The sequence below is a fragment of the Protopterus annectens genome, chromosome 7.part0, assembly GCF_019279795.1.
Source record: "Protopterus annectens isolate FY-2018-M chromosome 7.part0, PAN1.0, whole genome shotgun sequence".
Taxonomy (NCBI): Eukaryota; Metazoa; Chordata; order Ceratodontiformes; family Protopteridae; genus Protopterus; species Protopterus annectens.
In genome coordinates this window covers 447,616,642-447,630,956 of record NC_056739.1, presented here as the reverse complement: position 1 = coordinate 447,630,956, position 14,315 = coordinate 447,616,642, and the positions used below count along the sequence as shown (strand labels likewise).

Below are 14,315 nucleotides of genomic sequence, written 5' to 3'. Positions count from 1 at the left end.
ATCCTTGGAAAGGATTAGACACAACATCCAGGATGTAAACATAGTTGATTATGTAAAAATAAGCAAACTGACAAAATATTAAGTTGGGACATTGGAATGGTATGGTGTATAGATAGATGTATCACCAGAAAATGGAATGCTGTGATTCAGAGGAAGATGTATCACCAACCAATGGAATGCTGTGATGCATAGGATGATATATCACCAACCAGTGGAACGTTGTGATGCATAGGAAGATGTGGTCTCAGTAGAAACACTTACCCTTCTTTAGAGACAATGGGAAATATCCCCAAACTTAGCCATGATTACATTATCTGATGCCTATAGAGAGTCTGGCTTTTAAAGTTTCACCTCTACCAAGTTAATGTATTATTCTTCTGTTATCTTGCCTATGGATTTATAGCAGTCCACATTTTAAGGCAGATGAACAGATATGGCCCCATACATGAGAGGATGATTTTGCTATGAACAGTCAAGGAATAAGCACTCAAAAATAAATTCATCAGTCATACGTTAAGAAAACATCAAACATATGAACCATTGGTAGACAAAGAAAAATGTGTTTTTGCAGTGGGAAAAGCCCCCCTTCTAACACCTACATTTCCTAATGTGACACACAAGCCACTGGCACAAATTATAAAATGTTTTTAAAAATGCCAATAAAATAACAATAAAATAAATGAAATAACATGTTTTATAGTTGGCAAGCCCCCTACTCCCTTACATATACTAACTCCACAGCTGTAGAGTGGATGAAGAGGGAAAAACTCCCCAAAATAGCCCACAACAGTATCACATAGAAATCCTTTTGCACCCACATCTCAGCTATAGGAATTGCAATCAGAAGTAAATTCAACTAGTTGTGATCAGACATTTAGATCCAGATCAGCTGTCCTCCTGATGACTTGTAAAATGAAAACTAAAGCAGACAACAATTGTTTAGAAAACAGATAATTTATTCACTTGCTTGATTACTTTATTTTTTATTTTATTTATTAAGCCACACAGACAGAACTATGCTTCATGCAGAAATATTTCATTATTTTCTTGCTACAATGCCAGCAAAAGCTGCAACTAATCCATCAAATTAAAATCAACTAAAAAATCAGCTATGATTAAAATGAATGCTTACTCTTAAAATTCATCTACCATCTGCTAAATTCCCAATATGTCTAGTATGGGGAAGCTTTGAAAAGTATAATGCATTCTAAACCTATTAAAGATGTTCAGCTTTATTTATCAGCCAGTATCTTTAGATTTTGTACATTGTTGAAATCTATCACCTTTCCCCCATGTGCACATTTATCAAGATAAATAATTTCTAGTACTTGACAGTATGAAGGCCAATAGAAGAAAACATAAAATAATATATTTTAAAAGTACATGAAATCATAATATTAGCTTATTGAATCATGTGTTTTTGAATGTATTGAAACAGTGTGGCAGTGATATATAAATTTGCATTTTGAAAAAGTCTGGATGATGTAAACACTTAATGCACATTTTATTTTGGTTTTAAAGACTCTATCTCTATGTCATGGTTTTGATGCATTTTATTGCAGTTTATTCTTTCTTATTACCTGTTAAGTCACATTCTTGTTTTTCTGTTTGGAAAACTGTAAATCAGACAACCATTTATCCTTATCTTCTTTTTTTAACTTTTTGTTAGATTTTAACTAAACAAATTGATCATGACAATAACCGTATTAAGAAATTTGTGAGTATAAAAAAGAACACTATGAACAAGACCAAACAAGAAAAACTATTTACAAGGGTGTCTACTAATGATGATGATTCCCAAATCATTCCTATACAATACAATTGATATGAGTATAACTGTTTTTGTTTATCAAGGAGTTCCTTGAAATTTGTCTTTCTATTATAGTAGAAGGTGATTCTAGTAGATCTTGACTTAATAGTGATAATTTCCAGATAATGTACTTTGGTTGCAATATTTGTAAATTCTTTAAAAGGGGGGTGTAGCTTCATTCTTCCAATTCTTGGTTATAAATTTCCTCGCAATTGATAAAACGGACCATAAAAGAGGATATTTCATTTTTTTAACACAAACAGGAATAGGGATATTAAAATAATTAATGACTTAGATAAAACAAAAGTGTCCCCAAGTAAATCATGTAAGAAAGATTAATGTTATTCCAATAAGGTGTAAGTACCACCAAAGAACATGTGCTGCCAATCTACTTTAAGCTCCTGCTTACATCTCCAACAAACTTGCTACTTTTTAAACATTAATTCAATTTTATGAGGTGTAAAGAAAGATCTATGCAAGAATTTACAAGTAAACATTTTTCATCTGAGAGAATAAGTTGTCGGGAAGATATTAAAAATGACTTTTTATCTTCTTCATCTGGAGGTCTGTTATCAATGTGAGTAAAATAGTTCCAAAAATTGTCATTGCAACTTCTTGTTTCTTTCCTCTCTACTCTATATAATTTGGGTAAGAGACCCTCTCCAGTGTCTTTTGTTGTATTAATAGTATTAACAATTCAATTAATTTTGGGAGAAGATCTCTTACCCTTGGTTGCATTAACTTCATTTTACCTTCTACATATTGTCAGCAAGATTGTACATCCAACCACATATCTTTACTTAAATCATATTTACTTATGATATAATCAACACAATGCAGTTTTTCATTATTCATTAATTGAAACCAATATATCAGATTTTGTTCTTTAAATGTAATCATTGTATTTAACTTTGAATTGAAAATATTATTTTGAGTGTATGCTATGGGGAAAAGAAGAAAAATCCATACCTTATATGTTGGATTTTATAGGTTCATAAATTAGTACTAGGCTAACTGCCCTTATGAGCTATTTAAAGCCTAGCCCATTATCTCATGTGAGGATCAAATCCTACACTTTGTGTCTGTAAGGTAAATACGTTAACCATTATACCATCATCCCTCCCCTTTTAGCAGCCAATGCAAACCATTGTGTAGTATAAGATTATGATTACAGTTTATGTTATGTTTAAATTTTATGAATTTTTTTAACAATAGGGAAAAAAAGTCATCACTACCTAGTCTTGAACATAGGACCCTGTGCACTAGAGTCAAAACAATGCACCACTATGCAAAACAAGCCGTAGAAAAAAAAAGATACATAACATTCTAGAAACTCTTTCCACCTGGCTGTTTAAATATTTTTTATCCAAAGAGATATTGTTTTGATTACTGATGATAAATATAATTCTAGATCTGGTAGTCCAATCCTTCCTACTGTCTAGTCCCTTAGATGATGATTTAAGGCAATTCTTGGTTTGCTGATCAACCAAAGGAATTTAAAAATTAATGTATTAAATTAATTAATACATGTTTTAGATGGAAGTAAAGATAATGATTGAATAACATATGAGTTTTGATAAAATAATCATTTTGATTATAGATAGTCTCTCTTGCAATGTGAAGAAAAAATGTTCTATTTATTAGATTCTTTGTACTGATTATGCTGTTAGTATAATTGTAATGTATTATATTATTAATGTTATCTGGTGTAATTATTCCTAAATAGTTAATTTTTCTCTCCTTGACAATGTATTTATTAAATGTATCATTTATCATATCAGTATTGACATTTATGGGTAGCATTTTTGTTGTGTTATCATTAAAGGAAAGACACGATTAGAAAAAGGTTCCATAATTAGAGAAAAGCGAGGTGAAAGAGGACATCTTTGTTTAGTTCCCTTCAAAATTTGTATTGAATCAGAAGTAAAAGTACCTATTTTAATGTATGCAAAACAATTGTCATAAATATTTATAAGATGTATAAAATTACTTGAAAAATTACATTCCTGTAAGACTAACAAAAGGTATTTCCAATTTACAGTGTCAAAAGCACTACTAATATCCACACTCATTAATGTTAAATTATCTTTTGTCTTGTTTACATAGTCAGTTACTGTAATTATTTTTTTGATATTGTCATAAATATTCCATTCCAAATAAAAACAAATTGATCATCATTAATCATGGAAGACAGAATATATTTTAATCTATTAGCATGAATTACCATGAATAATTTAAAATCTACATTTAAAAGTGAAACTAGTCTGCATGAAAAGCATTCATTTGGATCTTTGTTAGTTTTCAAAATTGGGGAGATAAGAGTATAGTTCCAGGAAACAGAAACTTTTGTTAAGTCTTTAATTATAGAAAAAAATCTTTGTGTAACATGTTTAAGGCTTCTGTATGTAGCAACTTGTAGAGTTCTGGTATAATTCCATCATTACCTGCTGCCTTGTTAGGTTTTAATTTGTTAATTTGAATTTGAATTTCAGTCATTGAGACAGGTTTATCAATTAATTTCACTTGGTCATCAGCTAATTTATTTTTTATATTTTTTAATAAAAGTTTTGTTTATCCCTTTTGAGTCAGATATTACATTATACTGATAGATTTTGTTGTAATAATGTCTAAATTATTTTAAAATATCTACTATTTCTGTCAATTTTCCTTTTCTCTTATGTGAATAAATCTTCTTTATATGGTTAGACTTACTAAGCAGTTTTGTTCTGTTAGCTAACTTATACATAGATTTTGAGTTAACAGAGAAGCTAATTTTCTTAAACTTTTCTAGATTAATCCTATTTTATAAGTTAAAGTTTGCAAATACTTATTATGTACATTATTAATCTCCTCTATGTTATTATTGTTACCTGTCTGATTTTCCAGTTTTAATTTGTCAAGTTTTTTTGTATCTCATACAGTTCATACAGTTCTTTCTTTCATTGTTTATTCCTTAGTCTTTATTTTCTTTATTGATAGCCAATTGGTGACGATACCAAAAATATATGCTTTTAGCACATCCCATAGACAGATTTCTGAAATATCTCCTGTATTGTTAATTTCTATAAAAGAAGGAATTTCTTTAATAAAAAAGTCCTTAATATCCTTTAAGCAAGTTATACATGCTGGTATCCTCCTGATCTTAATGTTATTGTAAGATTTTAAAAACAGCTCAAAAGTGATTGCATTGTTATCTGAAAGTAGGCAAGATACCACTTTAACTTTGCCTAGTTTATCTATCAAGGGTTGGGAGGGTGGCCTAATGGTTAAGGTGTTTGCCTTACAAACACAAGGTACAGGATTTGAGTCTCACAAGGGATAATTGGTTAGACTTAAAATGTTTCACAAGGGCAGTTAGCCTAGTACTAATCTATGAACCTATGAACTCACTGGAGACATGTACTCCATGAATTCTAGATTGTGTTCTATGCCTGTGTGAGCAATGAGTAAAGAAAAGTGATTCTGTATCTGACAAATTATTTATGTCACTAAGGTGAAATAGTTTGGTGAACTTTAACAGTGCCTTTGCTGATGCCTCTATTTTCTGTTTACTTGTATTAATATCCTTTGGTGACAATATACAATTAACATCTCTTGCTAGCATATCTCAGAACTGTACAGATTTTTGCAGAATGTCCTGATTTTTGCCTCTTATTTTTGTTCTTTTTCTCACAGAATGTCCTGATTTTTGCCTCTTATTTTTGTTCTTTTTCTCATAAAATGGTGGTTTTCTGGAAATCATTGGCAAATCATTGAGAGTTGAAGTCAGAAAATAATGACAGATATTTCAGTTTCAGACTTCATACCCTTCAAAAAGTTATGCTGGTGCAAAACCTGACCTGCTATTCTATCAACTTTCTAAGTTTGCAAGAGAAATATTTAAAAAGTGCCCCTATTTTTGGGCCTTTGTCCCCCCATTATTTATGGCTTTGTCCAGATTTCTTGCTCTAAGAGGTTGAGAGGTATGCCTGCTAGTATGATGCTGCCTTTGGAAATTTGAATTAGTTGTTCTAGAAGTTGTTCAACAGTTTTAATTCCTATTCAGGGATCCAGTATAAGTTAATAAGGGTTACTATTCTCTTCTTATATTCTAGGGTAACACAACAAAGCATAACTTTATCATTCATATGTATGTCAATGATTTTAGGCATAGGCAAAGAATTTTTCCATAATATAGCAACTCTTTTTTGATCATATTGTAAACTAGATAATACAGGGTAATGCTTAGTATAAAGTCTGTCTTTATCTTCTGTAAATAGGTGTGTTTCTTGTAAAAAAAATAACTTGGGAGTTAAATAACTTCAAAGATTTATTTAGACTACCCCTCTTGCAACTGTTATTCAGTCCATTAACATTTATGGAACTACAATTAATAAATGCCATTTTTCATACAGATCAACAGTGTAGTTGTTACTCTCTTAAACTTAAATATGTGGACCTGGTACAATATCTCTTCTTTGTTAAACAACTGCTTCTTAATAGTCATACTGACATTAATACTTAAAAGTTTAATTAGATACATAATAATTATTATAATAGACACCCACTAAAAACAAAAAAAAAAAAAACAAAAACATTTTAATGTAACTAAGCACTTGCTTTTAAAATCCTTCAAACCTCTCATGGAGTTTAACACTCCCTGCTTGAATAGTCTAACCATCCAAGCAAACCCAACTATCTACTGTTCTCAAAAGCCCAAATCCCTCTGCTTCAATTAAACAAAATTTTAATTAACAGCAAAGTAAACACAAGTCTGTATCCTTTGAAACCAGTATATATGTATAAAAAATAAGAAAAGCATTATATGTCCCAAAGTTGTTGTTTAACTTTACATATTTTTCATTTGTATATGTTCATTAAACCATTAAGAGATAAACAAAATTTCTTATTATTGTTCAATAACCATACACAATCTTAAATGTCATCCACTGTAATCTTGAAAAGGTGAGAAACTGCTGTACTGCAGTTAAAGATTCTTATTATGTGTCTCGTAAAAAGATCAATTTCCTTCCTGAATCATCCATTTTCATTCAATGAAAATGTAATAATAATAGATGAATAGATGTCATGAAACATTTAAACAATCGTGTATTGCTATTTGTGTTCAGCAGTTTAGTGTAATAAACTAGCACATCTTATGTCATCCCTATAGAACATAAGGCTTGTTTCTTTGTTTTGTATACGATAACTTTAAGTGAAATGATAACATAATCATGACATTAACATCAAGCTTCTAATGAAAAGGTTGCCAATTTCATACACATGTTTGCATCAGTATTAATGTAATGCTTCTGTGAAACATCGTAATATATACATTCAAACATAGTCTTCAAGAAATGTACTCAAGAATATATCCCAGGATATGCAGCATTATTTTGTTTTCCTTATTAAATGATAAGGAGCAGCACTTCTGACAGATCTTAATGTGAATATAACACTCATCAAATCTTTGGTTTACATGCTTTGCATAGCTTTCTTATCATTTGTCTTATGTATCAAACTATACTGTTTTACATAACAGAAATGGTATGCCCATATGCTTATTTTTCATTCAAAAATGATATCAAAACTAATCATCTAGAAAGAGAAAAAATAAACTTTTGGTAACCTACTATAGAATAGTGAATTATATTATTAAGCTATGATGTCTTAACAGTACAATATAACTTAGATTTTAATTTAAGTTAGCCAGAAATCAGAGTTTAAGTGTCTTATTGTACTCCCCATTCACAATATTATGGTTTCATTGACTTTGTTCAACTGAGAACATAGTGACATTTGAGCTAATGCATTATTCATAGGTTCCACCTATTATTTAAATTAACCTTCTAAAGTTATCCACCAATCGAAATCATAAGCTAACAGCCTTGAGTCTCTGCATGGGTGGACAACTTCATAAAGCTCAAGCTGTTTACCAGAGAAAGCCTCAAGTGATTAAGTAAGATGAGAAAGCTCAAGCACTAGAGAGAGAAAAAAAACTTTACTTCTACTTTTTGCAAATACATCTTGTAACCAGATAGCATGTTTCTCTAATTTTCTGGCAATGTTTCATTTCATTATCAAGGCTAAGGAACACATATAACAAATACATAAGGAGAGATTTGTTTAAATCTATTCCAAACATCACAATCCCTTCATCTGTAAACTATAAAGAAATGTATCCACAGAGAATGGAATTATCCCCCTCCCCAAAAACAAACACATAGCAATTCAACTGGTAAGGCACAACGGCTATACATTATCAAAGCCCATGTACTAATAAGGTAAACAACTTTCAGTTGATACTATTAGTAATGGTAAAACAATTCATCAAATGTTATACTGAATTACAGTCAGGCAGGGCCACATCTACATTCATAAAATATGTTTGTCTATTTACCATCCTGTAGAGGCATTTTTTCACTGTTAATACTTTAAAATGTGAAATGACACTTGAAGCACAAGGCCATTTTTAGTAAATAATTTCTCATTTATGGGAATAAGACAACAGAGAGATTTAGATATGTAAGCTAATGTAATCAAACTCAGTGCAACTACAACTGACACACAGACACAAAGCCTACATTAGCCTAATGGTAACCAACTGTGAATGTAACACCATGGTGTAAAATTTGGTATGGGGACTATATGCTTCTTTTAAATAAAGATTATGACTAAAAAAGACCTAATAATATTTTATTATAACATATCAAGGAAGTATTTGTTGTTTATAAAATAGGCAAGTGTAACATAAAAATGTTAGGTTACCTTGTAATAGCAAACTTCTTGTTGATTTTCTAACCTCTGTTTATGTTATAGATGAGTATGAGATATTTTCCAATATTGTTTAAAATATATAAGGATAAGGAACAGACATATTTAAATAAGGAGAAAAGCAATCTTTAGCACTTTATTATTTTCTTTATATATAAATTATGAAACCAGTCATTTGTCTCTTAATTTTTTCTTCTTTTCATTTACCTTCCATCCATTTTTCTCTGCTTGTTTCTTCAAGGTTATAATGGACCAATCCATATATTTTGTTTGTTCTAATATTTTTATTAGTTTTTAGATATGACAATGCAGGGTCCAGATCTTCAAAGAGTTTAATTTTATCTGAAAAGAACATCTTTAATCTAGCAGGAAACAATAGATGTATTTTATTTGTTTTTTTTAAGTTCTGTAATGAGAGAAATAAATTGTTTTCTCTTGGATATTACTTCTACAGACTAGTCATTGTCAAAATGAATGTTACATCCATCTATTTTGAGTGGTGATTTAGCCCAGGCAGCCTTAAGAACATGTTCTTTATCTTGAAAGGAAAAAAAATTAACAATAATAGACCTCAGAAAAGTATTGTTTTTAGATGCATTAGTACTAATGATCTATGTGCTCTCTCTAATCTGAATGAGAGTGCTTCTGGTCAGTCTAAAATTGTAGGGAGCCAGGAATATAAAAAAAATTTAATCATATTATTACCTTCAGTTCTTTCAGGTAATCCCAATATACTGATGTTATTCCTGCAAGATCTGTTTTAGAGGTCATCAATTTTGGCTAGCAGAAGAACATTTTGCTTTAACAGGAATTCCATTTTATTTTCATCCTCATTTAGTCTTCCTTCTATGTCATTTCAAGAATCTTTGATGCCTGATATCTGGGTCTTCTGCAGCTGCACAGCTTCATTGATTTTTTTTTTCATTTGTTTGGAACAGTTCTGTTTAAAATCCTCAATTCTGGTGAATAAATTAATCTGTCTTAAGTGATAATAATTGAATGTTAGTACTGAATGAATCTCCTTTATAAGTACAGACTCTTGTGAAGTTACCTTTGTATGACTCATTATAAGGCTGGATACAGTGATGAATATTTCCCATGAAGAATTTGACAGGAAAATAATAGAACATGTAAAAAATTATTTGATAAAATCCTCAAGTACTGGAAGATTTATCCAAATTCACTCAATTAAGTTGTTTAGAATTGTTTAGAAATATAATTTCCTGTCAGAAGTATATGGAAAAGCAGTAGGGTTGCCACCTATCCATTTTTTAATGGACTATCCGGAAATCAAACTGATTGTCAGGTAGCCCGGAAAACACTGTATAAACTCCAGTGTTCTGTTTAAAAAAAATGCACCAGGAGGGAAAAAATAGGATGTTTCCCATTGGCTGACATCATGATGATGTCACAAAATGGGTGGAACTTGGGTGGGAGAGGGGCAGAAATAAGGTGGGGTTATGGATGGTGCATCCTGGCCATGTCCCCTATTCTTATCTTCTAAAATGATGATTTCTAGGTACCTTATTAAAAACTTATTGGATAATTGGAGTGAAGACGAGGGCCCTGACAGGAAGGTTAGAGTATAAATTCAGAGTACTCAGGTGTGGATGGGAATAGAGGCAGAGTAGGGGAGCACAGTCAGCCTGAGCATAGCGAGTGGGCTACGCCTGGATGGAGCTGTTCACCCAAGAACAAAAAAAGAAAAAAAACAATCTGTAATTGCAAAGTAGGCCAGGCCAAGGTAGCTTAATAGCTTACAGAGGTAAATAGAGAGTATTAAGATGCTCTAAGTACAAAGAGTTTTATGAGGAGAAGACTGTATTGGATCAGTTAAACTGAGACCAGAAACAAACACATGGGATAGAAAGTAGATTTCAGGTTAAGTATTGAGAAAAGAGAGAGTTGGTAGGGTACATTGAGGGACAGGTAAACAGAGAAAGAGATAAGTAACAAATAAGCCCTATAGCTAATTTTGAGGGGTCCAATAGCCAAGGAGAATAGTTGTAAATGGGGTATACAGAAATGACAGAGAGAGGATGGGGAGGGTATTGTTTTATACATTATATTTATGATTATGTAATTTGGAGTTTTTCACCTCACGCCTCCACTGACAAGGGGTTAGCACCAAATCCAGTCAGACTTTCCTGGTAAATAAAAGCAAAATAAAATAAATACATAAATAGAGGGACAATCCTGTAATCTACAGTATGAATGACATGAAGTGCTTCTGCACATGTCAACATACAGGTCTACATGAGAAGACCAAAATCTCAGTAGATTTTCATTCATAAAGCCAAGACAATAACGCCAAATATTCAGATGACTGAAATCACATTTTAAAGACACCCAGAAGACTGAATGGCTAGAATGCCAACAGTTGCTTACCTTAGCTGAGCAGAACAGGAAGTATGCTCACTTCCGTACTGCAATCTCAGAGTTGGTATATTAAATTTGCGGGGGGGGGGGCTGCAAAAACATAAACTTTTAAATTAACATGATTTTAAACATTTCAGACATCTGTACTGAATATTCATGTGGGTGGTGTACATATTTTAATGAATATTCAGTAGAATGTTGTATTAGTTTGTGGGTATTGGTTTGTGAGCAGGGTTTTGGAGAGAGTTTGCATTATGCAGATTTCTAGTGATAGGCAATATGGCAATAGGAAATGTTTCTTTACATTTTACACATTTTAAGTGGTGGATTGATGGTTTTTGTGGTGGACATATACGGATGCCGAGAAGCTATGGACAGAGGCGCTGGAAGCTGTTGAAGACTGGTGGGGGTGGAGGGTGAGAGGGGCACTTGGTGATCTAAAAAGGGCAATTTTTTAAAACTATTTACTACCACAACATAGGTTCACTTGGAGGACATTTTAAGCTTAGCTAATTTCCCTTTTGGTGCTTGAATTAACATTTCCTGATTGGTCATATCTATCTCATGGCTGATAATTGTATATTAACCCTAGTGAGAATAAATGTTATCATACTATAGATAATTTAAGGGGACCCATGTAAAATATGCAGCATTTAAGAACTGCCTCTATCCATTAGTGGCATGAGGGGCAATCCTGGAGTACATTTTCTATTACCCATCCTCAGATCCAAGTTGCATTTGAATGTGGACAGGGATGAGCTTTGTTTTACTTGAATGGATTGTCTGTTCTAGAACAGTCTTAGAAATAATGAACACCAAAACCAAGTAAAAAAATATATGAAGAGGATTACCAAAGAAACACTGCAGCACTAAATCCAGAAAATTTATTGAAAAAAGTTAAGCGCTTTCATCAAAATCACAAGACTTCATCAGAACAAGAACATACAAAAAATGCCATATTTAAATACCCTAACCCTTACAGCCATTGGTTGACAAAGCAAATATAATTTCCTGTAAAATAATTAAGCAGTTTAAAAAGACAGTAACACATAATCACAGTAACTGCCCACTACAACACACCAATTGCCACCTACCAACCACATAGACATTAATGTATTATGTATTAAAGTATGATTTAAAACACAGATCTTGAATAAAATCACATAAAAAAGCTGATTTTAGTTTTAATACAGAACTAATGGATAACTTGTCATTGAGCCCAGGTAGTTGACATGCATTTAATTTAATCTGCCACTTGAGCTCTAAATAGTCAAGGAAGTCATCGTTGGGCCCCCCTCGTGGACCCAGGTCTACTTGTTCAAGTACAAAATATTTAAAATAATGTGTCGGATGTACCTTTATATGCTTAAATAAAGCATTTGTTTCTTTATTTTTTAGTATATCATAGCTGTGTTGATATATTCTTTGCCTGAGGGCTCTGATTGTCTTCCCCACATAGTACCCCTCACATACCATACAGGTTGCAATATATACCACTCCCTTGATGTAACAGTAACACTTCTTATTAGTAGTAATTTTACCATAGTTCCTGACTCTAATGGAATCAGTGTCCAATATATAGGGGCATTGTCCACAACTCCCACATTTAAAAGTTCCACCTAGGCCTGCCTTTAACTTTTTCCTCTCCACCAGGCCTTTCAAGGAGGTGCCCTTTTTGTAAACCACAAGAGATTTTTCCCCCAACCTTTTGTTGATCTTCTCATCCAAACAAAAAATGGTCCAAAAATCATAAATGATGCTTCTAATATTAAAAAATCCCTAGTGAAGGGCAGGACACATGCCCTAGTAAAACTGCCAGTTTTGATCAAACCAGAGGTTCTGTTCAAACCTTCAGGCTTCTCCAAGAGTGTAGAATAAATACCCCCAGCTCTTTTTGATTTGACTTCTTCAGCTATGTCATTGACAAAGTTAAAGGGGTAACCTCTTTTCTGCAACATTCCCATTAGGACATCACATTCTTTAACAAAATTGTCCTGGTCAGACACCATTCTGGCCAATCTCACGTATTGCCCCTTGACAAGGGATTTTTTCTGATGCAGAGGGTGGAAACTCTCAAAATGCAACAAAGAGTTAGAATAGGTAGGTTTTCTATAAATGTACGAAGTAAACTTACCCTTAAAGTGATCTTTCTTAATAGTAACATCCAGATAATTCAAGATGCCAAGGTCCTTGGTCATGGCAAATTTCAAAAAGTTGGTAGTGTTGTTGATGTAAACAAAGAACCTATTCAGGTCATCTTCACTCCCATGCCAAAATAAGACCATATCATCCAGGTACCGTCCATATAGTACCCACATGTCCTTGAATTCGGAGTTCACTACATAGAGGTCTTCCCACTGTGCTAATACAATTTTAGCAAATGACGGTGTGCAACATGCGCACATTGCCACCCCCTGCACCTTCTTGAATAGATGCCCCTCAAAAGTGATAAAGTTGTTGTCCAGAACCATTTCCATACAGGACCTGATAGTAAGGATAGTGTCATGGTTCAATGTACTACTTAAGCATAAATAGTCATAGAACCATTCTAGTCCAACATAACGGGGTATTACTGAGAAGATGTCACAGATGTCAGTGGTGACCAAGATCAAGTCCTCGTGTCACATACTGTTCTTGACTTTAGACAGAAAGTCCCAGGAGTCCTTGATCACCAGGTCTCCGTTATCAAGGGTGTGCTTAACAGTGTTGTCAATATATTTAGCTAAACTGAAGGTCTTAGAAGCTTTTGCATCAACAATCGGTCTTAAGTGGGGGTCAGAGATACTCTTATGTATTTTAGGGATTCCAAAAATGGTGGGAATCTTAGGATGCTTAGTTTCCAAAAATCTAGATGTTTCTACAGTAATGTGCTCATTGAGCAAAAGTTGTTCAATGTCTAAATTTATACGCCTGTAGGATATATTCAACTCATTTTTGAAACCTCTGTGTATGTGTCACTGTACAATAAGTCAGACATTTTACTATTGTAATCACAAACATCCATGACAGCAATTCCTCCCCCCTTATCTGGTTTCATAATCCTGATTTCATCATTCTCCAAAATATCACGGAGTAACCCAATGTAAGTCAGACTTTCAGCAACTTACTAAACATATGAAAGGACTTAGAACCAATGTGTGGCACCTAAAATTATTCAAGGCCTATCAGGCCAAAGGTATTACCCCTCGAGGGTTAAGAGTTAGGTTACAACTACTTGTTAGCCAGGCTGATAATACACTTTTAGAACAATGGGCCAAAATCCAACAACAAAAGTCCATGAGCTTTGTAGATGCTCTCAAATCTTACTATAAACGTAGGGTAGAAGATGATATTAAAGCTGTTGAAAGTTAGTGTCAGGAAATTAAGATTCATG

At 32.8% G+C, this 14,315-nt stretch overlaps 1 protein-coding gene across 3 annotated transcripts in view; it reads right to left on the bottom strand.

The window, feature by feature from the left end:
• LOC122806528 (C-type lectin domain family 10 member A-like) overlaps positions 1 to 14,315 on the bottom strand; it is a 305,649-nt gene that overhangs the window by 141,058 nt on the left and 150,276 nt on the right. The gene's annotated exons all lie outside the window — the stretch shown is intronic.